This window comes from Kogia breviceps, chromosome 17 (assembly GCF_026419965.1).
Source record: "Kogia breviceps isolate mKogBre1 chromosome 17, mKogBre1 haplotype 1, whole genome shotgun sequence".
NCBI lineage: Eukaryota > Metazoa > Chordata > Mammalia > Artiodactyla > Physeteridae > Kogia > Kogia breviceps.
Window position 1 is genome coordinate 4,435,583 of NC_081326.1, and position 26,298 is coordinate 4,461,880.

At 40.5% G+C, this 26,298-nt stretch overlaps 1 long non-coding RNA gene across 1 annotated transcript in view; it reads left to right on the top strand.

Annotated features, from left to right (window-relative positions):
- LOC136792862 (uncharacterized) overlaps nt 1-26,298 on the top strand; it is a 171,961-nt gene that overhangs the window by 14,544 nt on the left and 131,119 nt on the right. The window lies entirely within an intron of this gene.

Below are 26,298 nucleotides of genomic sequence, written 5' to 3' on the forward strand. Positions count from 1 at the left end.
GATTAAATCAGGCAGTCACGTGGTAAACTTGATCAGTTTAGACATGCATTGGACTGCCATATTAACAGAACACTCCTTTTTTTTTTTTTTTAGCTGGAGTTCACTTGCTTATTATTGGATGCAAATTTCTAATTAACTGCCACATTCCTACTTACCTCCCTGCTCTGTACATGTCATTGCATACCTGCATTAGCAATGAATTGTAGGCATCTCGGGAAACTAGTGGCTGAGAAATAAGGGCAAAAACAGGAACTCACCTTACAGGTTCCCATTTCTCTTCTACTTTCTTTGTAAGGCACCCAGTTTATCTTTTAGGCATTTTAATGACAATGGCCAGGTTTAACAGTCCAATAATTTAATTCCCAGGTACACTTGCCCCAACTAATCTATTTAAAAACAAACAGCAAACAAGGACAATATTTTAAGTGTTAGAAGACAATTATAATAATCTGTCTTTCTTGAAATGCATAACCCGAAGTTTAATCCATATCTGAGTTATGGTTAGATGCTAAGATTCCAAGTAATATTTTGGGTTTGGAAAATTACAAACATTTATAGACATTCTGAAATAGCTCACTCGGTTGGCTTAGAATTAGAAATATTTGGGGATGAAACTTCTGGTCATCCTCAAGATACCAAAGAAAACCATTGAGTCATTCAAAGATGGTCTGTGGAGTCACTGAAGCCTAAATGGATTATTTACATAAAATTGTTGTGGAGGTTAATGGAAGCGACCCTGGGTCAGAGTTAGGGAGCAGGGTTTCTAGGCAAAGCTTCACCATCTTACTTGCCTAGAGTTTAATGTTCCTGTGCCCTGATTTGCACATCTAATAAGCAGAGTTATTAAATACTAATTGTCTATATACCTCCTTCCCAGAGAACCCAGGAGGATAAAAGAGATAATATACACAAACACCTCAAAGAGGAGAAATCATGTAACCCAAAGTTGGCCAAGTAGCCTATGGATTCTGAGGTTTACCTTTACTCAAAGTTTTACTTAATGATAAACAAAGATTCTAGGACAGATTATTTTTAATGACATGCCTCTAAAAGTTACCTCACGCTAAATGGCGTAAGGTCCATTTATGGGACATTCACATGTCAGTATAAGCTATTGTTTACCTACTAGTGAAGAAGAAAAAGAAATTTATTCCTCTTTAGAGGAGAAGTTACTGTACACCTCGAGTTAATAGTTTCATATCTGTACCAGCAGCTATTTCTTTATCCCAAAGAAGCAGGGAACCCTTTCTTTTCATCCCTCATCCTGAACATCCTGAAGTGAAGAAACCAGCTCCTTCTCTGACTCCACATTCCCCTACCCCAGCCCTATTCCACTCCACCTTAGACTTTGGATTTATAAACATCATTTAATGATAATGATGGTGATAGACATCATTTCCCCAGATCTTGTGTTTTTAATGCTATGGAAACTGAAACAAATTGAAATTTAGGGATTACTGGGTTTTTTTGTACTAACCTCACTGCATTTTTTTGCTGCATGGGGGAATGAGTTTCATTTCTGAGACAGCTATTCCAGGAAATAACAGATCAGAATACTCTGTCATGGCTATTGATATGCTAGAGGTGTGGACTGTTTGAACAATACCATACACAATTTCTTGCACACACAGGACCATGAGCCTAACAATACGAGAATACACACCCTTCTCAGGAACACACAAACATTAAGTAAAAATGACAATACAATGAGTCTGTGAAGCAAATCACAGCAGATTTTTTAAAAAAACAGTGCCATACTTTGTGGTCTTTTACTATAGAGAAATTTAAATTATTACTCAAGAACCAAAAGGTAAGTAGAAAACTCCATACATATTAAAATTCAAAAAACATAAATCTATATAATTGTAATTGAAAGAAGAAACTGTAATTGAAGTCCAAAACTGTAAACTGAACCTTAAAGGAAATACTTCATAAAGGTGCAAAATGCAGAAAATTTACATTTAAAGGGAAATGTATAGGCTTGAATTTTATTATATTATGATTATTAGTTTGGGGCCATGCCTCGTGGCTTGCAGATCTTAGTTCCCAGACCAGGGAGTGAACGTGGGCTCCTGGGCAGTGAGAGTGCCGAGTGCTAACCACTGGACCACCAGGGAACTCCAGAGGCTTGAAGAAAAGAAAGGAAAAAAAAAAAAAAGGAAAAGAAAATAATCTAATAAACTCAAATAAAGTAGAAGGCGTCAAATAAACATTAAATAGTGAGAATCAGCAAGGCCACACGTTGGTGCAGGCATATCTCGGAGATATTGTGGCTTCCATTCCAGACCAACACAATTTGAAGCAAATATTGCAAGAAATCAAGTCACACAAATTTTTGATTTCATAGCACGTATAAAAGTTATGTTTATATTATACTGTAGCCTATCAAGTGTGCGATAGAATTATGTCTAAAAAAACAATGTACATACCTTCATTAAAAAATACTTGGGAGTTCCCTGGTGGCGCGGTGGTTAAGACTCCACGCCCCCAACGCAAGGGGGTCTGATTCAATCCCTGGTCAGGGAACTAGATCCCACATGCCTGCCGCAACTAAGGGTTCGCATGCCGCAGCTAAGACCTGGTGCAACCAAATAAATAATTAAATAAATAAATATTGTAAAAAATACTCTATTGCTAAAAAATGCTAACCATCATCTGAGCCTTTAGCGAGTCATAATCTTTTGCTGGTGGAGGGTCTTGCCTCGATGTTGGTGGCTGCTGACGGATCAGGATGGTGGGTGCTGAAGTTGGGGTGGCCCTGGCAGTTTCTTAAAATAAGACGACAGTGAAGTTTGCTGCAATGATCGACTCTTCCTTTCATGAAAGATTTTTCTGTAGCCTGCAATGCTATTTGATAGAATTTTTACCCACAGTAGACCTTCTTTCAGAATTGGAGTCAACCCCTCAAACCCTGTGCTGCTTTATCAACTACGTGTCTGTAATGTTCTAAATCCCTGGTTGTATTCCAACAATCTTCACAGCATCTTCACCAGGAGTAGATTCCACTTCAAGACACCACATTCGTTGCTCATCATTCATTATATGAACTCCTCATTTGTTAAGCTTTCATTCTGAGATTATAGTAATTCGGTCACATCTTTGGGCTCCACTTCTAATTCTAGTTCTCTTGCTATTTCCACCACACCTGCAGTTCCTTCCTCCACGGAAGTCTTGAACCCCTCAAAGTCATCCATGAGGATTGGAATCAACCTCTCCCAAACTTCTGTTAATGTTGACAGTTTGACCTTTTCCTGCAAATCATGAATGTCGTGATGGAATCTAGAATGGTGAATCCCTTCCAGAATGTTTTCAATTGACTTTGCCCAGATCCACCAGAGGAATCACTATCTATGGCAGCTATAACCTTACGAAATGTATTTCCTAAATAATAAGACTTGAACTTTGAAATTACTCTTTGATCCATGGGCTGCAGAACGGACATTTGTGTTAGCAGAAGTAAAAAGAATATCAATCTCATTGGACATATTCATCAGAGCTCTTGGTTGACCAGATACATTATCAATAAACAGTAATATATTGAAAAGAATCTTTTTTTTCCCTAAGTAGTAGGTCTTAACAGTGTGCTGAAGATATTCAGTAAAAGCCATACTGTAAACAGATATGCTGTCATCCAGGCTGTGTTGTTCCATTTGTAGAGCACAGGCAGAGTAGATTTAGCATAACTCTTAAGGGTCCTAGGATTTTCAAAATGGTAAATGAGCCTTGGCTTCAGCTTAAAGTCACCAGCTGCATGAGCCCCTAATGAGAGAGACAGCCGGTCCTTTGAAGGTTTGAAGCCAGGCATTGACTTCTCCCCTCTAGCTAAGAAAGTCCTAAATGGCATCTTCCTCCAATCTAAAGCTGTTTCATCTACAATGAAAATCTGTTGCTTAGTGTAACTACTTTCATTATCTTAGCTAGATTTTCTGGATAACTTGCTGCAGCACTTGCTGCTTCACTTTGCACTTTGATGTTACAGAGAGGGCTTCTTTCCTTAAACCTCACGAACCAGCCTCTGCTGGCTCCAGACTTTTTTTCCTGCAGCTTCCTTACCTCTCTCAGCCTTCATAGAATTGAAGAGAGTCAGGCCCTTGCTCTGGATTAGGCTTTAGCTTCAGGGAATGTTGTGGCTGGTTTGATTTTCTACCCGGACCCCTAAAACTTTCTTCATATCTGCAATAAGGCTGTTTTGCTCTCTTATCATTCCTGTGTTCCCTGGAGCAGCACTTTTAATTTCCTTCCAGAACTCTCCCTTTGCACTCATATGTTGGCTAACTGTCTGGTACAAGAGTCCTAGCTTTCAGCCTATCTCAGCCTGGACATGCCTTCTTCACCAAGTGTAATCATTTCTAGGTTTTGATTTAAAGTGAGACATGCGACCCGTCCTTTTCACTTGCAAACCCAGTACGACTCTCTTTTTCAGAGCAAACTCACAGAGGCTGATGGAATATTGTTTAAGTCATGAAAACTCCAGCCTGAAACTAATCTGGAAAGAAATGAATGATTTTTAAAGAAAGCCTTGGGATCTGATTTTACTTTTCCTTTACCAGAAAGCCAGTTCCAGTGGTCTGAGTGGTTAGCGGCCTGGTAAGGGCACCACACAAACATCAGCTTGAAGATCTGTTCAGTGATTTTTTTTTTTTTTTTTTTTTTTTTTTTTTTGTGGTATGCGGGCCTCACTGTTGTGGCCTCTCCCGTTGTGGAGCACAGGCTCCGGACGCTCAGGCTCAGCGGCCATGGCTCACGGGCCCAGCCGCTCCGCGGCATGTGGGATTTTCCCGGACCAGGGCACGAACCCGTGTCCCCTGCATCGGCAGGCGGATTCTCAACCACTGCGCCACCAGGGAAGCCCGGTGTTCAGTGATTTTTATGTGATTTACAGCCAACCCTCCCCGTAGGTCTCAGGCAGATAAATGAGCTCTTACCTGAAGAGTAAACCAATTCCACTTCTGTAGCACTCTGATTGGAAAGAAAGCGAAGTCAGCAGAGGCGTATATGACTGAGCAAATCTCCCCAGTCATTCTATAAAAATGGAACCTGGGACATTTCATTACACCCACCAGTGAAATGGAAAATGCCTCCAGCCCACTGAGATCGAAGTCCCTTACTCTGGACCATGGTAATACTGCATAACATATGCAAGAGTGGAGAAGTGTGTGTGTGTGTGTGTGTGTGAGAGAGAGAGAGAGAGAGAGAGAGAGAGAGAGAGAGAGAGAGAGAGAGAGAGACGGTGGGCGGGGGTGAATGAAGTGGAGGAATAAGGAAGGAAGAAAGTGAAAGGGCTTTTCTAGGCTTGAAATTGTGTGATCAGTAAGTGAATGGAATATTGGTCCCTGGTCCTAGGACTTCCTTCCTACGACCCCTCCTTTGTAGAAAGCTTTGTTATTTCTTATTGGATGATGGGACATATAAAATTCATTTCACGTCTGTTTGCCATTTTCTCTAACTTCATACTCCGGATAAAGAGGACGGGCTTTGGGATTTTGATTTTGTTACCCACAACTGTGTGATCTTTCAGAGATGTGTGTGCCTCACAAGTAGAAGGGTGAGGGTGGTTCCTGACATAGGAGTTTTGAGAGGATGAAGTCAGCTGTGACCAGAAGACCTGCTCGGCTCCATGCCCGCTACACACTCAATAAATGCACCTTCCCTCTTCTTCTGTCTTTTTAAAATTTCGAGCCCGGTCTAGAAAGCTGGCGATATCCTAGAGGTGCGCCAGGCGCGCGTGGGGTTCTGTGTGCTCCGCGCCCTCACTTTGAAGGCTGAGCTGAAGTTGCCCAGGCATCAGTGACGCTGCAGAAAACTCAGCCAGGCGGAGCCACACGGAACGAGAACCCGATTTGCTGTATGAAAAAAACACGTGCCGTGTCTCAGGGTCGGTCACAGGTACGTGTCTCTACTCGCCTCCTGTCCACAAGATCTGCGAATCTGCCTGAGAGGAAATTAAAACAGCTCTTAAAGGAACCCTCCCTCACCCTTGCCCTTTCACGAAGACGTTTCAGTTTGTGTCTTGGGAGACGCTTGCAGCTATCTGATAGAGAGCTGAATTCCATTTTTTCCCTTTATGAAATACTCCCATTTTAATCATTTGTCACAGTTATAATTAATTGCAGCTGTCTTCTAAAATTTGACAATGGCTCTATTTCTCCCCACTTGTTTATTCTGTATAACTCAGGCTGACTATCTTTCAAAGTGGATGAGGAAGAAATTTTTTTCTTTAAAAAGTCCAAAAAGTTGAGGTTCACTTATTCATCTGTGCCTTTGAGTGAAATTAGTTCTGGAAAAAAAAAAAAACATTAGAGAAGGGGATTGTCTCTTACCGTCTTGTTTGTTCAAAGTATTTGGGAATCAGACATTTGTCTGTATTATAGGATTCTGAATTTATACATGGAGATAGATTTTCACAGTAAGTTGAGTATTTCTCCTGGAAAAAAAATTGAAGCAATGATTTTCTAAATAAATTCACTTCCCTCTAATGTGCTCCAAATGAAGAAAATAGCTTAGAACAATAGAAATAGAATATTTGGATGGATTTAACTTAAAAAGATGATGGTCTATCCATCCTTTAACATGCAGCCCAGTATCATGATTTTGATAGTGAGTATGAAATAATCATGCAGAAATCCCATGCCCAAGCTCCCAGATAAGGCAGCCTTTTTTCAAAATTGTTAAAGACATGAACTGTTGTGGATATATTTTTCATGTCTACAGTTCTGACCCTTTGTATTGGACTTAGGACAGATTCCGGAGATAATACAGATCATTGTTTCAGAGGTTTCCTAGAGAAACCTTGTAAAACTTAGCATCGAATGAAATGTGATTTGAAAATAATTTTTTCAAGGGATGTTTTTTAACATCCTTTTCCACAGCAATTTTAAAGCATAGTAATCTGAGACAATATAGGTGCAATTATATCATAAATGATGAGGGACTATGTTTGATGGTGTTGTTATTTTCTGGTTCCATTTATCAGGACATTAGCTTTCAGATAACATCTCTGAGTACAGCTTCAAAGTGATTTACCCTTGCACGTGGCAAAGGCCCGTGACTTGCATTTCCATCTAGCACAGAAGCCCTGGTATGATTATTTTGGGGCAGAGCAAAAATAACATGTAAATCTCTTTTGAAAGTGAGTGGGGCTTAACTGCCAGTGCAGACAACTTAGTTGGAGAACTTAGTCTGTTCTACATCGTTTTCCATACCTCGTGGCTTTGTCTGCGTAGGTGATGGTGGTGTTATATCCACTTGGACACAGTTTCTGAACCACTGTATTTTCCCACCTAACTCTTCTGGATTTAATGTTCTTGTTTATTTAAAAGCCAGACAAACATACAGTCTGCTTGTAAATATCAATAAAAGTTTTTACTAAAATAAATTGATATTCAAGAAATTAAAGTACATGAACCAGAGGGCTTTGGTGAGGCTTGGTGACTGGTGGATGAGATGAACAGAAAGTTTGTTCTGTTGCGTATGGAAACTCATCAACAGAATGGGCAAAATTTACGTTTTAGCTTAGCCTTATCACTGGGGAGTATTTTAAAAGTATATCTTAAAAATAATCTTGAAAGTGTTAAACATTTCCATAAAATTTAACAATAAACAATCAAATTTTGATTCATAATGGCTAACCTGCCAGATATTGATAATTGTTAATGTATACTTCATACCTAATGATTCATCAGGATTATTGTTATTTAGAAAATTGCTACTATTAAAATCCCACCTGTGGAAAGTAGCTTTTTTTAACAGTTGGATTAAGGATATATTTATTTGTGTACTCTCAGTAAATATTTCCACTTAAATATCACTATTTATTAATATTTTGTTACCTCCCATATACCTTATTAGTTGAGTTTTATTTTACAGGTTTTATATCTCAAAAAAGTTTACTACCTTGGAAGAAAAATGACATTTCTTAATCTTGGCATATCCCATGTAGAAATTATCTGATGCCTGAGAATCAAGCCATTTTTATTTGTAAAACATGTCACTTATTGTATTCAATAAAATACAAAATAATTTTACATTTCTAAAATAAAATTTCCCATCCAAATGCACTTATCTCCATTCTTGTCAGGTACAAGCCACTTTTGGAGCATAAACGTTTCTGGTGACTTCCTGTTCTACTCCTTCTGTTTCCATGGAGCAGGTTGTTATATTCAGAAAGGACAGAGAGGACCACCTAGACCACCATCCTTGCTCTGACCCGAGGCAGCTTCACAGTCTCAGTGTCCTGATGCCCGTGTGTGCCTGGTGTCAACTCCATCCATTTGAACACAGTTCATCTTTCGCAGGGTATCATCTTTGAGTTGGCTAGAGTGTGGATGCCTCCCCTCCAATTTACTAGCTACCTTGTATATGTGTCAATTTTCTCTTTTTAACATTTTAGCCTTTGGAAAGTCATGCTGTTAAGGCAATGAAGCATGTCTGGGTGCGTGTAGCTTATCCTCACCTGGACATTTTGCTGTATCTGGTGAGAGTCCAAATGTGTCCTTGGATCACCTCACTTTTGTAACAGAAAATACAAGAATATTCTTCTATCTTCTTCTTTTGTCTTCCTCCCAAGGTCTTGTTGACCTATATACATTTCTGGAACTTATTAATTCTTTTTATTTCTACCACCTACATTAATATCTTTTCCTCCCCCTATTCAGTGGGTCCCCCTCTGAATCCCCCCTTGGGTAGCTGTGCACTCTGGAAGCCACAGGTAGAGAACCACATCGTGTGACTCAGGTGCCACACAGGGTGGGCAGGGCCATGTAGGGAAAGGGTTGGGGCAAGGTGTTGAAAGGAAGAAAGGAGTTCTGGTTGCTAAGCAACCGAGTTCTCAGGTGCCCTCCCACGGGTCATGTGACCAGAAACTGGGAGTAAAGTCGAGCATAATGACAATGATTTATTACTTAAAGCACAAAACAAAAGTGTAGCGTTTCTGGTAAGAAAGAACATGTTTTTCCCTCTGTTCCTTTTTCTGAAACCCAGAGTTATCAAGAAAACAAGAACTCTGAAAATCACATCTTCAATGAGATCGTCTTCAATTGGCTGCAACTCCAAAGTAGAGCTTTTGAAGAATAGCACCAAATACGGGAAAACTTGGACCAAATGGAGAGGAAACACAGAGCCAGTGCATACAGTTCCAGGTTTCAGCTACCATTTGGAGATGGCAGACAGGTCACAGGAAAAGCCGGGAGCATCCTTGGGGAGGCGGGGAGGCAAAGTCCCAGAGGGCAGAGAAGCAGAGGAGGCAATTTTGTAGAAGGAAGAGGAGAAGGCATCTTCTTAACTTCCTGCAGACCAGCATCCTTATAACAAGCGTGTGAAGATATGGTGGGATGGAGGAGGAAGAGCTGCTCACGCTTGCTGCATGTACGGATCTCTCTGTTTGGACTGCAGCACTGGGGCTGCTTAGACTTCCCTGAGTGACGCGCCCCCGCAAAGCGGGCAATGTGACGCTCTTCAAGAGAGACGTACCTAGCCAGAGGATGTGGCAGGCAAAGTGCATTTAGGCGCACAAAAAAATTTTTTTTCAGACCCTCTGTTCACCCACCTCTCCCCTCCGTTCAAATCCCCCATTGCAGGCGCAAATAAATAGCAGGTCCAGAAGGGACGGTCTCAGTTTAAACGTGAGAAGTTAAGTATAAAGGATCCACATGAAAGCTCTGCATGGATATAACCAGAAAAAAATAATCAGGAAGGAGCATAATAAGTGAAAAGTAGACAAAGAATTCACATTAGAAGAATTACTCCAGGAAACAGAAAAAAAAAATTCAGAAAAAAAATACTTTCTCTATATCACTGAATAATTTTAAAGAAATGATAACTGTAAAAACAATCCATTAGCAGTAAGATATGAGATGACATAAAATAAGAAAAGCCCATGTAAAGAGTTGAAAGTAAGCTGGCAGACTTTAAGGAAGAATTGAAATTTAGTAATAAAACAATCACAAAAATCAAAGCTGTGATCAAAGAGGGAAAGAAAAAAGTAGGGCATTGCTGAAAGCAGAATCAGGAACACAGAGGAGAGACTTCAAGACGGTACATAAAAGAAGATGGAAAGGAACAAAAAGATAAAAGTATTTAGAGAAAAGATGAAACACAGAAAACAAAAAACTTCCCATAACAAGAATAGTGTTCCCGAAAATGAGAAGGGAGAACATACTAAAACACATTCAGAGATATAATTGAGGAAAATGTTTCTAAAATACAGAACTAAATCTGTTCACTGAAAGCTGTTCCCAGAAAAACTGCAGATAATAAAATATATTCTCGTAATGTCAGTGAACTTCAGCATCAACACAACACAGTTTCCTGTGGACGTCATGGTAGGAAAAAACCATCTCAATGAGGTAAACCTTGGAGACCACTGACCTTTCCACAGCAGCGGTCATTCCTGGAAGAGAATAGAGCAGTAATAGAAACAGGGCCAAGAAATTGTGGAGCTTATAATCATATAACATAAGGTAGTATTTTTTGTAATTAATTAATTTTATTTTTATTTATTTTTGGCTGTGTTGGGTCTTCATTGCTGTGCGCAGACTTTCTCTAGTTGTGGTGAGCGGGGGCTGCTCTTCATTGCGGTGCGCGGGCTTCGTTGTGGTGGCTTCTCGTTGCGGAGCACGGGCTCTACACGCACAGGCTTCAGTAGTTGTGGCACGTGGGCTCAGTAGTTGTGGCTCACGGGCTCTAGAGAGCAGGCTCAGTAGTTGTGGCGCGCGGGCTTAGTTACTCCGTGGCATGTGGGATCTTCCCGGACCAGGGCTTGAATCTGTGTCCCCTGCATTGGCAGGCGGATTGTTAACCACTGCACCACCAGGGAAGTCCCAGTCTGTATACTCTTATGCAGATGCTTTCAATACTTTAGTCACTAACTGCTTGCCTTTTGATTTCTCCCCTAAACAGGAAGTTCCTTGAGGGTAGGACCCTTACCTTCTCATCTCACTTATACCTTATCCTTAACTGCTTATCCCCATGACATATACAAGTGCCTGGAAAATAAATTGAGTAACTAAAGGAATCTCTTTGCCCTTTACGATTCGCTTCGAGGCTACTTACAATGGAACCTGAAAGTACTTAACTGCCTTTTAGGGTTTTTCTTGGAAATACACAAAAACTATTCATATGGTTAAAGAAAAATAAAAGATGTGTACATAGAATCCAATACAACCCTAGGCTCTTTTGGTTCCTGTTAGCAGGTTAAGGCAGCAGAACTCAATCTGTACAAAACAGTGAACAGGAAGTACTTATGGGCCACTTCCTCCCAAGCCCCAGTAGAAACTTTGTCTACCTTTACTTTCTATTATGTGGTCTCTGTTCTCCAATACCCTGTACTCACTCTGTGACTATTTAAAGACCAAGTATCTGAGTGAAAACACACACCAAAAAATCAGTAAGTAACTGAATATCATGTAGACTTTTTAAAGCTATTTCCTAAATTGGTTTTCTTAGAAAAATTGAACTTCCCAAGGCAGTTCGACTAAAAGTTTAATTAAGAGTTACTCTAAAGCAGTGCCCCTCAAATGGTAGCACGAATAAAAATTATCTGTGACATTTGTTAAACCTCAGATGCTTGGGTTCCTCCCGCAGAGATTTGATTCAATAGATGGTGATGAGGAGAGGGTTTAGACATTTCTGCTTCTATCAACCAGCCCCTGTGCAGGCTGCAAAATCTGAAACTAGGGCTGAGTTTTCTCCATCTTCTTTCATCGAAAAGGGACTCATTTTCATTTCATGTTTCTTATTATGTGGTTCAGTAATTATGTCCAAGAAAAATCCAGCTGTTTAAATCACAACGCATTAGATAAAATTTGGAGGATTTCAAATTCTGGCCAGACCAGTGACTCTTTGCTGTGTGAAATCTCTTGTTTTTCAGCCTTCCCTGAAGTTACTACAGATCAGGGTGGCAGTGTTCCAGTAGTTTGGATTTGTAGTCGGTAGGCTTTTAAAGAAAGCTTCTCTATTTGTACTTAGCACTCTGCTTCATATGCCACCTGCAAAAGCATCTTCAATATCATCATTCTACTCTAAGGGCTTAATGAATAAATAGCACTGCAATTACTTCAAACCTGTTTATTCCCTCTGAAGTACTTTTTTTGATTTTTATCTTTCTTATTTTTCACTCAAATCTCAGAGGGGTTTGGCTGAGACTTTTATAATAAAGGCTTCTATGCTCCCATGTCAGTTCCATTTCCCTGAAAATTTGGAGTTTGCATTGCTCATTATCTCTTTTAGATTGTCACAAAAGGAGTCAAACAATTGAGGGTACATTCAAAGGAGAATCTTGTGGGTGGCTGTTATCCACAGTGACTGAGTAACAAAATTGCCTGGCTCCTGGATGAATGAAGGACCGGGAAAATGGATCGAGGGGAAAGACTTTGACCACAGATGGCCCAAGAAGCAGTTAAGGTATCATGTCCTAAAACCTAATTCATGAGAAATTATTTTCATTTCAAACGAACAGATCAATGCTCTAGAAAAGATGTTCATTCTGTTTATTACTTTCTCTAAAATTATCAGTGTAACCTGGATCTCCATTTCCATAAAGTGTGAAAAGAATAAACCTTATTCAACTAATTTACCTCCACCCATTCTCAATGCAGAATAAAACTGCAGCTTTAGGAACCATTTTGTGTTATTTGAAAACTTCCATTTCCAAGGTCTGTTCAGTTTAAATGCAAATAGCTGCTCAATGTATCAATTTCAGCCTCCGTAGCCGCACTAAATCTAACGCCCGCAGGGAGATGTCAGGAATTCAATTAAAATGTAAAAATTTACAATATCCGTTCCTCCCCTATGTAACATAAATGCAAATATAGAGTTTTCCTTCCTCTTTCACTTGGTTTCTGCCATGAATTTTGCTCTAGTTAAGTTTTTACTTAACAGAGAAAAATAACCAGGCTGCTCGTTACCATCTCTCTATCATTCACCTCTAAAGGTCACTTTTTGAAATTTGTTTTATAAAGAATGGCCAGGACTTCTCCTGTAAACTTTGACAGAGTAGCTTGTTATCTATCAACCTGTCAAACTATCCTGCAGCCCTACCATCAAGAAAAACCATAAATGCTGCATAAAATATAAATTTTTTTAAAACCCCACAGTTATTTGAAGGCATCAGGGGGCAGTCAAGGAAATCGGACCTTGTCGGGCCAAGTCAAAGAAATGCATTGAGGTGATACTTTGCTCTACTTTTCCCTTTGAGACAATTACTCCTAAACAGCATATATCGTGGTGGCTGAGCAGGAAACAGCTCAGCTTTGGGCAGTCAGGGGCTGTGGAAGAAAGTGACGGCAGCCGGGACTCGAGGGACGAGATCCTGAATAAAGTTCAATCACAGAGAAGTTGCTTTTCTCCTTGAGCCAGTCACCAGTTCCTACACCGTGTGGGACAGAAGGACAGAAATGAAGGAGAAAGCAGGCAACAAGAGGGACAGCACAAGGCAGAGCTTTCAGTAGACTCATGGGGCTAACGACAAGAAAGTCTGAGTTTATTTCTTGCCGAGAAGGGGGGGGGTCCCTAAGAATCACTCCGAGATTTCATTAGATACCCTGGAGAAGATATACTTTGGGAATACGTCTCTGAGAGTATTATACATACTCGCTGAGAGACTAGAAATGGAGAAAATGCTTTGGAACCTGTTTTATGAAACCAGTCTTACCGTGACATCAAAATTTAAGGCCATTATAAAAAAATAAAATTATAGATCAATCTTTCTCATAAACATAGGTACAATAATTGTAAACAAAATATTAGCAAATTTATATAAAAAGAAGATAATTACTCAGGAGCAACTTGAAACTATTCCAATTATGAAAAGTTGATTTAGCATTTAAAAATCAATGACTATAATCTACTACATTGCTGGGATAAAGGAGGGAAAAAAACAAACATTTCAGCTAATTTATAAAAAACATTTGATAAAATTTAACATCGTTCATAATGAACACTTTCAAAGACCTGGGACTAGAAAAGAACTGCATTAATAAAGAAGTATTTACAAAAAGATGTACAGAAAATATCATGTTTATTGCTTTTAGATTAAGAACATTTCCTTCAAGATCAGGACTTAGGTTTAAGCCAATGAAGTAAGGCAGAAAAAAAGCTAAATGTTATTAAGATTGGAAAAGAAAGAATAAAACTATTATTTTTCTCAGAAGGTATGATTATTTACGTAGAAAATACAGTCAAATCTACAGATAACTGATAGACTTAATCAGTAAATTTAGCATGGACCATAATGTCCATACACAAAAATCAACAGTATTTCTATGTATTAGCAACATATAAAATAAAATTTTCAAAATGTCTACCATTTATAATAATATCAAAATGAAAATATTTGCAGTAAGTCTGGTGAGAGAGTAAATTGGTCGAATCACTCTGGAGGACAGTTTGGTCCTGTCTGCTACAGTTCACATAGCACATATACCCTTAAACCTGGACTTCTACTCCTATGCAAATACCCCACTGAAACATGTGCAGAAGACATGCATAGTATTACCATTTATGACAGACTTGTGACCTCCAAAGGAAGATTGTTTTCCTGCGCTCTACCAGGGTTAGAAAAGAACGTATTCTCTTTCATACACAATTGACCTAAAATCTTACAGGTAATAGGGCTCAAGTTGTAAAGATGGGTGAAAAAGTAGTAGTGTTTCATGTTTTTCTGTCCTTAAAGATGAATGTTGTTTGCCTAGAAACAAAAAGAAGAATCAATCTCTCTGGAATACATAGTAATCAACATTGAGGGAAAACACCCATTCTTTAGTTTTCAGCCATTTGGTAAGTTTTGTATTTCATACTCTTAAATCTTCAAGAATTTGACCTTCCAAGTCTTCTGTTTCAGTAAAGTGCTCTTTATATTTTTTTCATTTTCTTTGTGGCTTCAAAGACCTAAGGATTCATGGTCCTGGAAACTCTTATCAGTATGGTGATAATATTGAATACCTTTATATGAATGTAGCAGAAATAAGATAAACAGTAAAGAGATATAGTGACCTGTAAAAAAATAATCAGGTAACTTTAAAGGAGACTAAAACACAATGTAAAATCATGATGCATCTATTGGTAATTTATCGCTTCTTTTGTGTTACAAATGAGTATTTGCAAAAATTGTGATGTTTCAAATTTCTAATTTTGTTTTTGTCACTTGTGATAGGTAAACATAATTTCCTATTGGTGGAAGTATAATTTTGTATAAATATTTTACTAATGGGACACGATTGGGCAGGCTTATTGTAAGGGCATTATTATTGTTGTAGCTTCTGCTGCTGCAGTTTTTATTATGATTTGTTTTTTTAAAGACAAATCGTGGTTTTCCTGGTCTTAGAGAGAAAGTTATGGCTGCACTCTGCTTGAATTCTTTCGCAGAGAGCGCGAATGATGATTAAGAAAGCACATCTAGGTCACATTATCTGAGTTACTCTATAATCCTTACCAGCTGATGGGAGCGTCATTTAGGCTGCATTCATATGGGCTGAGGAGATATGAGATGCAGTAAAGAAAGATTCATCCCATTTCATCTGCCAAAGTCTCTGCATAGAAACACAGCCCTTGTCCTGCTTAATGTGTTTCAGCTAATGAGACATTATTTGTCAACTGACTGACTAAACTTCAGAAAAAGAAAATCTTTAGATATCAGCTTATTTAACTTTAGCTATCAGCCTATCTGGATATTACAATTCAAAATAATAACATTATAATGGTTTATATGTTTTCAGCTCATAATGCATTTTTACCTACATGATCTCATTTGACCGTGAGATTCTTAAGAGAAGAGATCAGATTTGTACATTTTTGGCTCCTTGATACATAATACAGTTTCTTTTCTGCCAAAAAATAAACACTATCTTAGATTTCTAAAACTATGGTTTTGCCTGTTTCTGAACCTTAAATAATTGAAATTATATGATAGGTACTCATTTGGGTCTAGCTTTTGTCACTCAATATTATATTTATGAGATTCATCAATGTTGTTCATTTTTATGACTGTATATGAATACACATTTACATATACTTTATACTGGTGACGGGCATTTTGGTTATTAACTATTGTGAATTACGAAGCCATGAACATTTCTATACACGTCTCTTGGTGTACCTGGGAACAAATTTTTGTTGGGTGCATATGCAGGCGACAGGAATTGCTGCGTCATAGGTTGCGTTTGTGTTCAAATCTTGAAAATTGTGCCACGCATTTCCAAAGGTGGTGTACCAATTTATGCCCCCACCAGCAGAGAATCAGAGTTCCCTTTGCTCTGTATCTTTTCTAACCTTTGGCATTGTCAGACTTTTAACTTAAGGTCTTCTGGTTAGCATGTGGAAGCGTCTCACAGAGGTTTTCATTGGAATTTCCCTGATGGCTAATGAGGTTGAGTATCTTTTCATAGGTTTATTGGCATTTGGATATCCTCTTTCATAAAGTGCCTGTTCAAGTCTCCAGCTCACTTTTTCTATTAGGTTTCTGGTCTTTTTCTAATTGATTTGTCATCATAGGTATCTTTTGGATATTAGCCTTGTTGGTTATATGAATTGCAAATAACTCCTTCCATTCGGTACCCTTTTTTTCCACTCTCAGAAAGGTATTTAAAGTCTACTTTGTCTGTTATTAATGTAGCTACCTAATCTTTTTTTGGCTAGTGTTAATATTCTGTATATTTTTTCATTCTTTTATTTTTACCTGTTCCGTAGGCTTATCTTAAACGTGCTTCCTGAAAGCCACAGTACCTATGCTTTAAATATTATCCAGTTCAATGATCTCTGTCTTTCAGTTGGATTACTGAAGCCATTTTGCATAAATGTAAATAGGTCTGCAATTCATCATCCACAATTTATCAACGAAGCAAAATTTTAAAATGCGATGTAAAAAGCAGTGAGTCAAGAGAATACATTAGAAAAGTTTCTCTTGAAAAAAGGAAGTCTTGGAGGAAATGATGATTATGAATGAATGAAGAGGCAAGACAGCATTAAAGAAAGGGAGAAAAGATAAAATCAAGAAAAAGTAGTAGGAGGAAGCAACGTTCTACCGGACATTGTAGAATAAGGACTCTGCCTGTTGGGTACGGAGTGGTAAACAGATGAGGTCAGAGGTGTGGGGATAACATGATGGAGAAAGATGACTATTAGGCTAAGAACTTATATCCATTTAAAAAGACAATGTAGGGGCTTCCCTGGTGGCGCAGTGGTTGAGCGTCCGCCTGCCGATGTGGGAGACACGGGTTCGTGCCCCGGTCCGGGAAGATCCCACGTGCCGCGGAGCAACTGGGCCCGTGAGCCATGGCCGCTGAGTCTGTGCGTCCGGAGCCTGTGCTCCGCAACGGGAGAGGCCACAGCAGTGAGAGGCCCACGTGCTGCAAAATAAATAAATAAATAAATAAATAAATTTTAAAAAAATAAAAATAAAAAGGCAATGTAGAAACACTGAAAATACTTGACACTGTTGTTTGTACCTTTTTTTTTTGTTTCAAAGAGACCAAAGTTCTAGCACCTCACTGGGCCACAACTTTTTTTTAAAATGAGACTACTCAGTATAACATATAAATAGGATACTTGTTTTGATTTTATTTAAAAAAGGAGTCCTTAAAATTTACTGTTCACTCTTGGATTTACTGGCCAAGTAAAAGTTACCTGCAAATTGCTTAGACATCAGAATTTTATAACGCCATGAAAATGTAATTGTAAATGTAAAACTACTATCATACCCTTTTATTCTGCTTATACACTGGTCCTTTAAACTTTTATGTATTCATCTTTTATTACATTTCATAGCTCTCACTTTTGATATTGATTTTTTAATTCTCTTTTATTATTTAAATGCTATTCATAAAATACAAACCAGTCACATTTACTAAGCAGTTGCTGTGCACAGACAGTAGTGGAGTAAAGTCAATTTTATGGCCATCGCTATCTGTCCCAGCCTAATCACAGGCTTTACTCTCTACCCATTACTAACCATTTTGTATCTTTAGAGAGTCCACAGGCTTTCTTCAAGGAAAATGTGTTCTATTTAGGATACTTCTCTCTTGCTCTTGTCATTGCCAGCTGGGTGATATTATGGTTGGCATAGAATCTGAGACTTGGGAGAAGAGGTGGAGATACAGACAGGGATGCGGCCAGCCAGAGTCCAGGATGAGGCACAGAGATGGTAGGACACTCTCCCTGCAAGAATTCCAAACACGTTCTTTTTCGGAATCACCTTGGACCCGCAATGTGGATTCGTATGAAAAATACTAAAAACGAACACGTGGCCGGTACTGAACATTCCAGGCCCTGAAATGTGTACTTGCCGTATATTAATTCATTTACTCTTCATGATAAGCCTATGGGGTCAGGGATTATTATTATTACTGCCCTTGTTTTACAAATGAAGACACTACTACCCAAGATCATAGAGCTGGGGCGAGGCAGAGCCAGCATGGAAACCAGCGATGCAGCTTCGGGGTCTGTTCTTTTCCTGACTGTATCATACTGCCTCTTTGAAAATATTAGGGTCCCGATCACAGTAGATAACCGGGAGGGATTTGTGGGCGTGCGACCCGTGCAGTCACTGAGGACCCTGTGCTTGAGGTTTGATGCTAGGCAGTTTCCATCTTGGAATTCTTAATCATCTTATCTTTGGATTTGTGTCCTGTAAGTGAAGAGAGATGGGATAACGGGGCAGGCTCTGGGGACTAGGAACCTCTCTGTCTCCTGGGATGGGCGCTCCACTACCCGGTCCCCTGAACACTTGCAGTTCTTCCCGCCCGATGGCGGACTGGACACTCAGAGGGCGGGGCCAGACCCTCTGCTCGGAGGCATGGGGGGCGGGCCCTGCTCGCCCTGTGAGTATCTCCTGCCCAATCAGCACAGCCTTAAACAGCGAATAAAAAACATCACGACGGGGCTTCCCTGGTGGCGCAGTGGTTGAGAATCCGCCTTCTGATGCAGGGGACACAGGTTCGTGCCCCAGTCCGGGAGGATCCCACGTGCCGCGGAGCAACTGGGCCCGTTAGCCATGGCCGCTGAGCCTGTGCATCCGGAGCCTGTGCTCCGCAACGGGAGAGGCCACAACAGTGAGAGGCCCGCGTACCACAAAAAACATCACGACGAGGGAAGAGACACCACCAAAGAAGTCTCTGTCCCCCTCTTTCCTGCTTTTGGAATCAGGGGCCTCATTTTCATTTTGCACCGGGCCCGTGAGTTACGTTACGTAGCCAGACACGGTAGATGTTATTTGGTGTGTTGTTTGTTGAGATCACGCTGTCATTTTCTTTACCTTTTGTATCTGAAGCATCATTTAAATACCTTCTTCTGTTTAATATTCAAAACACACAATGCTTTCATAGCTCCTGCATACAATTTATACATTACCGTGGGTGTTGACAGTTTACTGAGCGCTGCTTTGTGTATCAGTTTCCACCTCCTGAGTCCGAGAGTGCTTTGGAGAAAATATCTTCATCCCTTCTTTGCAGAGAAATCAGTGAGTGACTCAGGGTTTCTCAGTGAATAAGTGGCTGAACTGGGACTTGCATGTAGGTGTAGAAATTACAAGAACAGTTGTCTTCCTGTTAAATCGCAGCTCACTTTTAAGAGGACATCTTTTTGGATATCATAGAGGAAGTTTTTGTGCCCAGTATGGGCTGTAGGATTTCCACATTGCTTCTTCAGGAGAGCTACTTATTAAGTACAAGCTTTGCTACCTTGTTTTGTTCACATGGCACTTTGTGCCAGTTTTACAGTGTTTTCAACCAGAATGGAAGAAACAAGTAGCTCAAGGTGGGTAATTAGGGCTGTACTGGGAATTTTGGAGGTGGGTGGAATGTCCTTAAGATGTGAACATCTGGTTGTTGAACTTAGTGAGCAATAAATGATCAAAGCATTGCAAAATACATTCCAAAGCTCCCTTTTATGTGATTTTTGTTTTTAAGAGGACCAGTGATAAGAACATAAAAATAATCTAAAACGTGATTTAGATTTAGGGAGAGGCAGATCTAGTCCACATGATATGCCCCCCCCCGTGTCAATCCATCCTTTTTAGTGTCCATGCGGTATATTGAAATGTCTGCGTAGTGATGGTGTTCGTGATCACAGCTAGGTCTGCAATCCCCTCACCGGACATCTCAACGGTCTTCCTCAGTACATCACCCGGAAGTCATTCAGACTGCGTACCTTGCTTTTCTTTTCACGACGCTGGCTCTTTACTAGTGAGACATACTTAGGAATGCAATTCACTTTCTACCTGTAGCCACCATTAACATAACAAAAAGCCAAATTATAACAAAATGATTATGTCATCGTAATAACAGTGCTGAAGGCAAGTAGTGGGGTAGCTTGATTCCAAAATTATTTCTTTCCTGAATTTGCTATTTATTGCGGACCACATAGAAAAGCTGTTGGGTGCTTTGTATGTTATTTTTCTTTCCAGAAAGCAGTGATACATACTGTCCTGTGTATGGAATAGCTGTGTAAATGGAAAGTGTAGGTCTGTCAGTGGGTGTTTGAACATTACCTTCCTGTTCAGTAGAATTTGGGGCACCGGATTAAAGAACAAAAAAGTTTCATTTTGCCCAAAAAGGAGAGTGGAAGACAGAAGTGTTAAAGAAAATTCTTTGGACTATATAACAAAATGCTCAGAATCTGAACCAACAATCCGTGGATCACAGAGGAAACTTTCAAGCTAAGATTATAAAATATTATTGGAGATCTGGAAGTGGTGACGTAAAACAATTTTTGGCTGGTCCTATAGGAGTCTAGATATTGGAGTAGAAAAGACTGCATTTAGCGAAGAAGTTCTGAGACTTGCCAGTGGGCTCAGCAAGTTTGATTTTGTTGGGTTTTCTCTCTCATTTTATTATAGTTAAGAGATGCTAAAGGCTCTTAGCAAGCAGAGTCAGTGAACGAGGAATCAAGGTAAGCCTGCTGTTCGGTCAAGTAAGCCTGGTTGGTAACAGAAGAGTACTTTGCATAATTAGTTTAATGCCGTTCTGTGGTTCAAGGATTTCCGTGGTCGTGGATTCATACCGGGACCGAGAATGGCACCCCCCCCCCATCTTCTCGCTGCCCTGCCCCACCAGCTGACCGGCTGCCCCTCCGCCAGCCTCCCTCCTCCTGCCAGGTCTCTGCAGCGCTCTCCTGCCCGCTGCTCTAGGGATCCAAGCTCAGTTCTGCGGCCAGGGCCCCGCCGTGAGGTCTGCGCTCATCTCTCTGATTGTACGAGAGGCTCCGAGCTCCTTGAGGAGAAGCAGCGTTAGAACAGAAGAAGGGAGTTTTCTTCCCGTTCCTTCCCTTTGGAAGTAAACTGTCTTGATTGTGATGGACAGCTGAATTTACTCAGAGGTCCAACAAGGCCTCTTCATCTCTCCCACGAATCTCTTCTTGCTCTCCAGGACTCCATTCCTATTATGGGAGTTGGGGTGGATTTAAACTGGCCAGTTTCTTGCAGTCGAAAGCAGTAGCTTCGATTCAAACTGAAACTCCTAGTCAGGAGTGGTTTTCCTCTGTCCAAAAGCTTCCGTCTCCCCGCCTCCTTTCCCAGGAGGGAGCTGGGGCTGTGAAGAAGGACGTGCAGCCCCCCCTGCTTATACTGGAATCTGCTATCCCGTGCGGAGTCCCACCAGGTCACTGGGTGCCCCGCACTGGTGTCCACTGAGGTGTGCCCGCGTTGCCCGGGGTTGGGGTCCAAGCTGGTCCCCGCGGCCGGAGTCTGTGGCTGCTGTGCAGGCCTCTGGTCCTGGGGCTTCCAGCCTCCTGCGGCTCTGAGCCCAGCCCTCCCGCAGGCCATCGGTTTGCCCAGCTCCTCTGCCCCTTCCGCGAGGGCGTATAGGGACTTCTGTGCTCCCTGCAGGGAGTGTCCGGGCCCCGGATTCCGGGTACCTGAATGCATCCTTCCTGCCGCCCCGCTCCCTGCAAACCAGCGAGAGACCCTGAGGCACCGTCGGGTTCCCCAGGTCACCCTGGGGAAGCAGGGCTTGGGCCGCCATTTCTGAGCCCTGCTGGTCTACTGGGGTTTGTTTTCTCAGGTTCCTCATAGAACTCTTGGTCTTGAGGGGGCCATCGGGACTTCCCTCTCCCTGCTTTGTTTCTGGCTGGGGCTGGCCCCCTCCCCCTCCCCTGTCCCTTGCTGCTCCTCCCCCTTTAGGGCAATCAAGGCAGAAGGGAGTCAAGGAAACGAAAGAGACCACCAAGACAGAGGACCTGCTACAGGACATATTTCCAAATGTCTTTTCTTACTTACCCTATTATTTTATTTTTATGCTCCGCTTTTTTGTTGAACCAAGGGCGGAGGGAGAGTGACCTTCACCCTCTGTTTAAGAAGAAACTGGGGAGACCCCTCGGTCTTTCTCTCCATCACAGACAATCTCCCTGACCCACTTACCCAACCAACCCTTTTCCCCTCTACCAACGCCCCAATTACGGTCAACCGCCTTCTCAGATAACAGACCCAAAGAATCCTGCCAAATATATCCCAGCTGAAAATTGTCAGTATTAATCTGAGTTGAGAATATATACAATTATATATAGAATTTATTCCTTAGGCTTCTAAAAAAGTTAAATATAAAAGTGGGCTTAGGGCTTCCCTGGTGGTGCAGTGGTTGAGAATCCGCCTGCCGATGCGGGGGACGCGGGTTCGTGCCCCGGTCCGGGAGGATCCCACGTGCCGCGGAGCGGCTGGGCCCGTGAGCCATGGCCGCTGCGCCTGCGCGTCCGGAGCCTGTGCTCCGCAACGGGAGAGGCCACAACAGTGAGAGGCCCGCATACCGCAAAAAAAAAAAAAGTGGGCTTATTTTTGAAACCCTCTATCAAAAGAAGAGAGCACTTCTGATCACTCGTAATTAAGTCCATACATGATTTTTCTTTTCTCCTGCCTTTCGATTCAGTAGCCTTAGGACTAGGACCTAAAGTCCTTTACAGGAAGTGCCCTGCAGCCTCATGTCCTGATTCAGCGTCCACAGATACTGAACTAGCAACGTCCTGATGGAGACTAAGCTGAAGTTCCTCTGCAAGAAGAAAAATATTCCTCAGAGAAAGTGTGAATGGATCATGTAAATTAAGTAGAGAAAACACTATTTAAAAGTCCAAGAGAACAGGTTGTTTCGTCCTCTGCCCCAGAATCATAATCAATGTACGCACAACTGATATGCCAGTTCTACTCCATCTTGCTCTGGTCTAAAACCGTCCACTAATGAGCTGTTACAGGCGTTGTTGTGGACATTCGCGGCTTCGTTCAGTCTTGGCTGCTGTAACAGTATACCATAGACTGGGTGGCTTAAAAACAATAGAAATGTTAACTTCTCGAAGTTCTGGAGGCTGAAGGACTGAGACACCCAAGTTGGAGGTGAAGGCAGATTTGGTGTCTGGGGAGGGCCTATTTTCTGGTTCATAGAGGGCAGTCTTCCTGCTGTGGCCTCGTAGCGGTGAGAGGGAAGGAGGAGCTCTCTGGGTCTCTGCTATGAGAGCACTAATTCCTGTCTAAGGACTTCACCGTCATGACCTAATCACCTCCCAAAGGCCCCGCCTCCTAATGGCACCGCATTGCAGATTAGGTTCAACATTTGAATTTGGGGGAGACACATTCAGTCTATAAGTATATAGACTGTGGTGGGACGTGCCTGGATCCTAGAGCGGCAGAATTCTCAGTTCAAATCCCTGCTCACCAGGAAGTAGCTGTGTGACCTTTGGTAAATCACTTTATTTCTCTGTGCCTCAATTTCTTTCCTTTTTGTATTTATTGTGGTAAGAATACTTAACATACCCTCTTAATAGATTTTTAAGAGTACAGTACATTTATTGTCATCTGCAGGCACATTGTGGTAATGCAGATCTCTAGAATTCATCCATCTTGCATAACTGAAATTTTATACAAGTCAATTAGCAACTCCCCATTTGCCCCTCTCCCCAGCCCCTGGCAAGCATCATTCTATTTCTTGCTTCTCTTTGACTATTTCAGATACCTCATATAAGTGAAATCACACAGTATTTGTCCTTCTGTGACTGGCCTATTTCACTTAGCATAATGTCCTCAAGGCACATCCATGTTGTAACATATTGCAGGATTTCCGTATTTTTTAAGGCTGACCGATATTCCACTGCATGTATATACTACATTTTCTTTATCCATTCATCCATCAATAGACATTTAGGTTGTTTCCACATCTTGACTATTGTGAATAGAGCTGCAGCGAACATGAGAGTGCTAATATCTCTTTAAGATCCTGATTTCAGTTCTTTTGAATAAACACTCACAAATGAGATTGCTAGATCATATGGTATTTCTATTTTCATGTTTTGAGGAACTTCCATACTGTTTTCCATAGCTGCTGTACCATTTTGCATTCCCATCAACAGTGTACAGGGATTCCAATTTCTCTACATCCTCATCAACACCTGTTTACTTCTGTTATATGTCTTTGATAATAGACATTCTAACAGTTGTGAGGTGACATCTCATTGTAGTTTTGACTTGCCTTTCTTTGATGATTAGTAATGTTGAGCAAATTTTAATATACCAGTTGGCTATTTGTATTTTTTGGAGGGGACAAATCTATTCAAGTCTTTAGCCCATTTTAAGATCCATTTATTATTATTATTATTATTTTGCTATTCAATTGTAGGTGTTTCTTATATAGTTTGGAAAAATTAACCTCTTATCAGATATATTATTTGCAAATATTTCCTCCTGTTTTGTAGATTACCTTTTCACTCTGTTGATTGTTTCATTTGCTGTGCAGAAACTTTTTAGTTTGGTGTAGTCCCACCTGTTTATTTTTGTGTCTATGCTTTTGGTGTCTTATCTATGAAATGATTGCCAAAACCAATGACACGAAACATTTCCCCTATGTTTTCCTCTAGAAGCTTTACGGTTTCAGGTCTTACATTTAAGTCTTTAATCTGTTTTGTGCTGATTTTTGTGTATAGTATAAGTTAAGGATCCAATTTCATTCTTTACATGTGGATATCCAGTTTTCCCAGCCCCATTTGTTGAAGAGACTATCCTTTTCCCATTGTGTATTCTTGGCACCCTTGTTGAAGACAATTAGCCATATATATGTGGATTCATTTCTGAGTTGTCTATTCTGCTCTATCAGTCTATATACCTGTCTTTTTGCAAGTATCATACTGTTTTAATTACTGTAGCTTTGTAATATATTTTGAAATCAGAACGTGTGATGCTTCCAGCTTTGTATTTCTTTTTCAAGATTGTTTTGGCTATTTGGGGTCCTCCACTGTTTCATACGAATTTTAGAATATTTTTTCTATTTCTGTATAAAATGCCATTTGCATTTTGTTAGGGATTGCATTAAACCTGTGATGACCTTGAGGACTATGGACATCTTAACAGTGTAAGTTTTCCAACCTATGAACATGAGATGTCTTTCCATTTATTTGCCTCTTCTTTGATTTCATACATCGGTGTTTTATAGCGTTCAATGTACAAGTCTTTCACTTCCTTAGTTAAGTTTACCCATAATTCTTTTATTCTTTGTGATGCTGTTGTAAATGGGGTTGTCTTCCTAATTTCCTTTTCAGATAGTTTGTTATTAAGGAATTGAGATTGGGCAGCTGCTATGGGTCAAAGGGTGGGGAGGGGTGGGGGAAGGAGGCCACTGGACCAAAGGCGGACTAAGTCAACCACTCAGTTTAATGTAAACCAATTCATTTGCAAACAAATAATTTGACATCATAGTGGTCTTACATCAGTTTTAGGAGCTTCGGTAATGTGATTCCACTCCTAACAGATTAAAGTTTTCTCAATGTGTTGAAAACTTCAGATTTCTGAGTCTGCATGTTGAGAACCACACTTAGACAGTGATAATTTCCACCAAGACAGTGTGTTATGTGTTACTTGAGTTGCAGAGTTTACTGTGAGAGCTTTAAAAATAGTGCAGTTGTTTATATAAAACTTCAAGCTTAAGCATAACTAAAAAAGTGAATTAAAAGAAAAGCCTGTCACACAGTATCTGGGTATTCGAACCATTATCCCCTTAAAATAAATATCAACTCTTCTGTGGTAAATAGAAAGTGAGTGGAGAATTCTAAATTGCCCTGTTGCCAGCAGACTGTTTTCCATTCTTTTGTAATATATGGTGTTTATAACCTTACTTTGTGTTGGTCAATGGGCTACTTAGAAGACTAAGATGGTAGAGTTGTACCTAAAAGGCATCCTAGGAATTGAATATCTGTGTGATGCATCTCCACTGTAACGAAGCCCCCTATATTCTTTTGGAAAATATGAGTTTTTCCAAAAATTGCTACAGCAAGCAATTGAAATAATGCATAGTTCAAAGCATTTTGTAAACTATAAAGCACTAAGCAAATGTAAAGTATTATAGT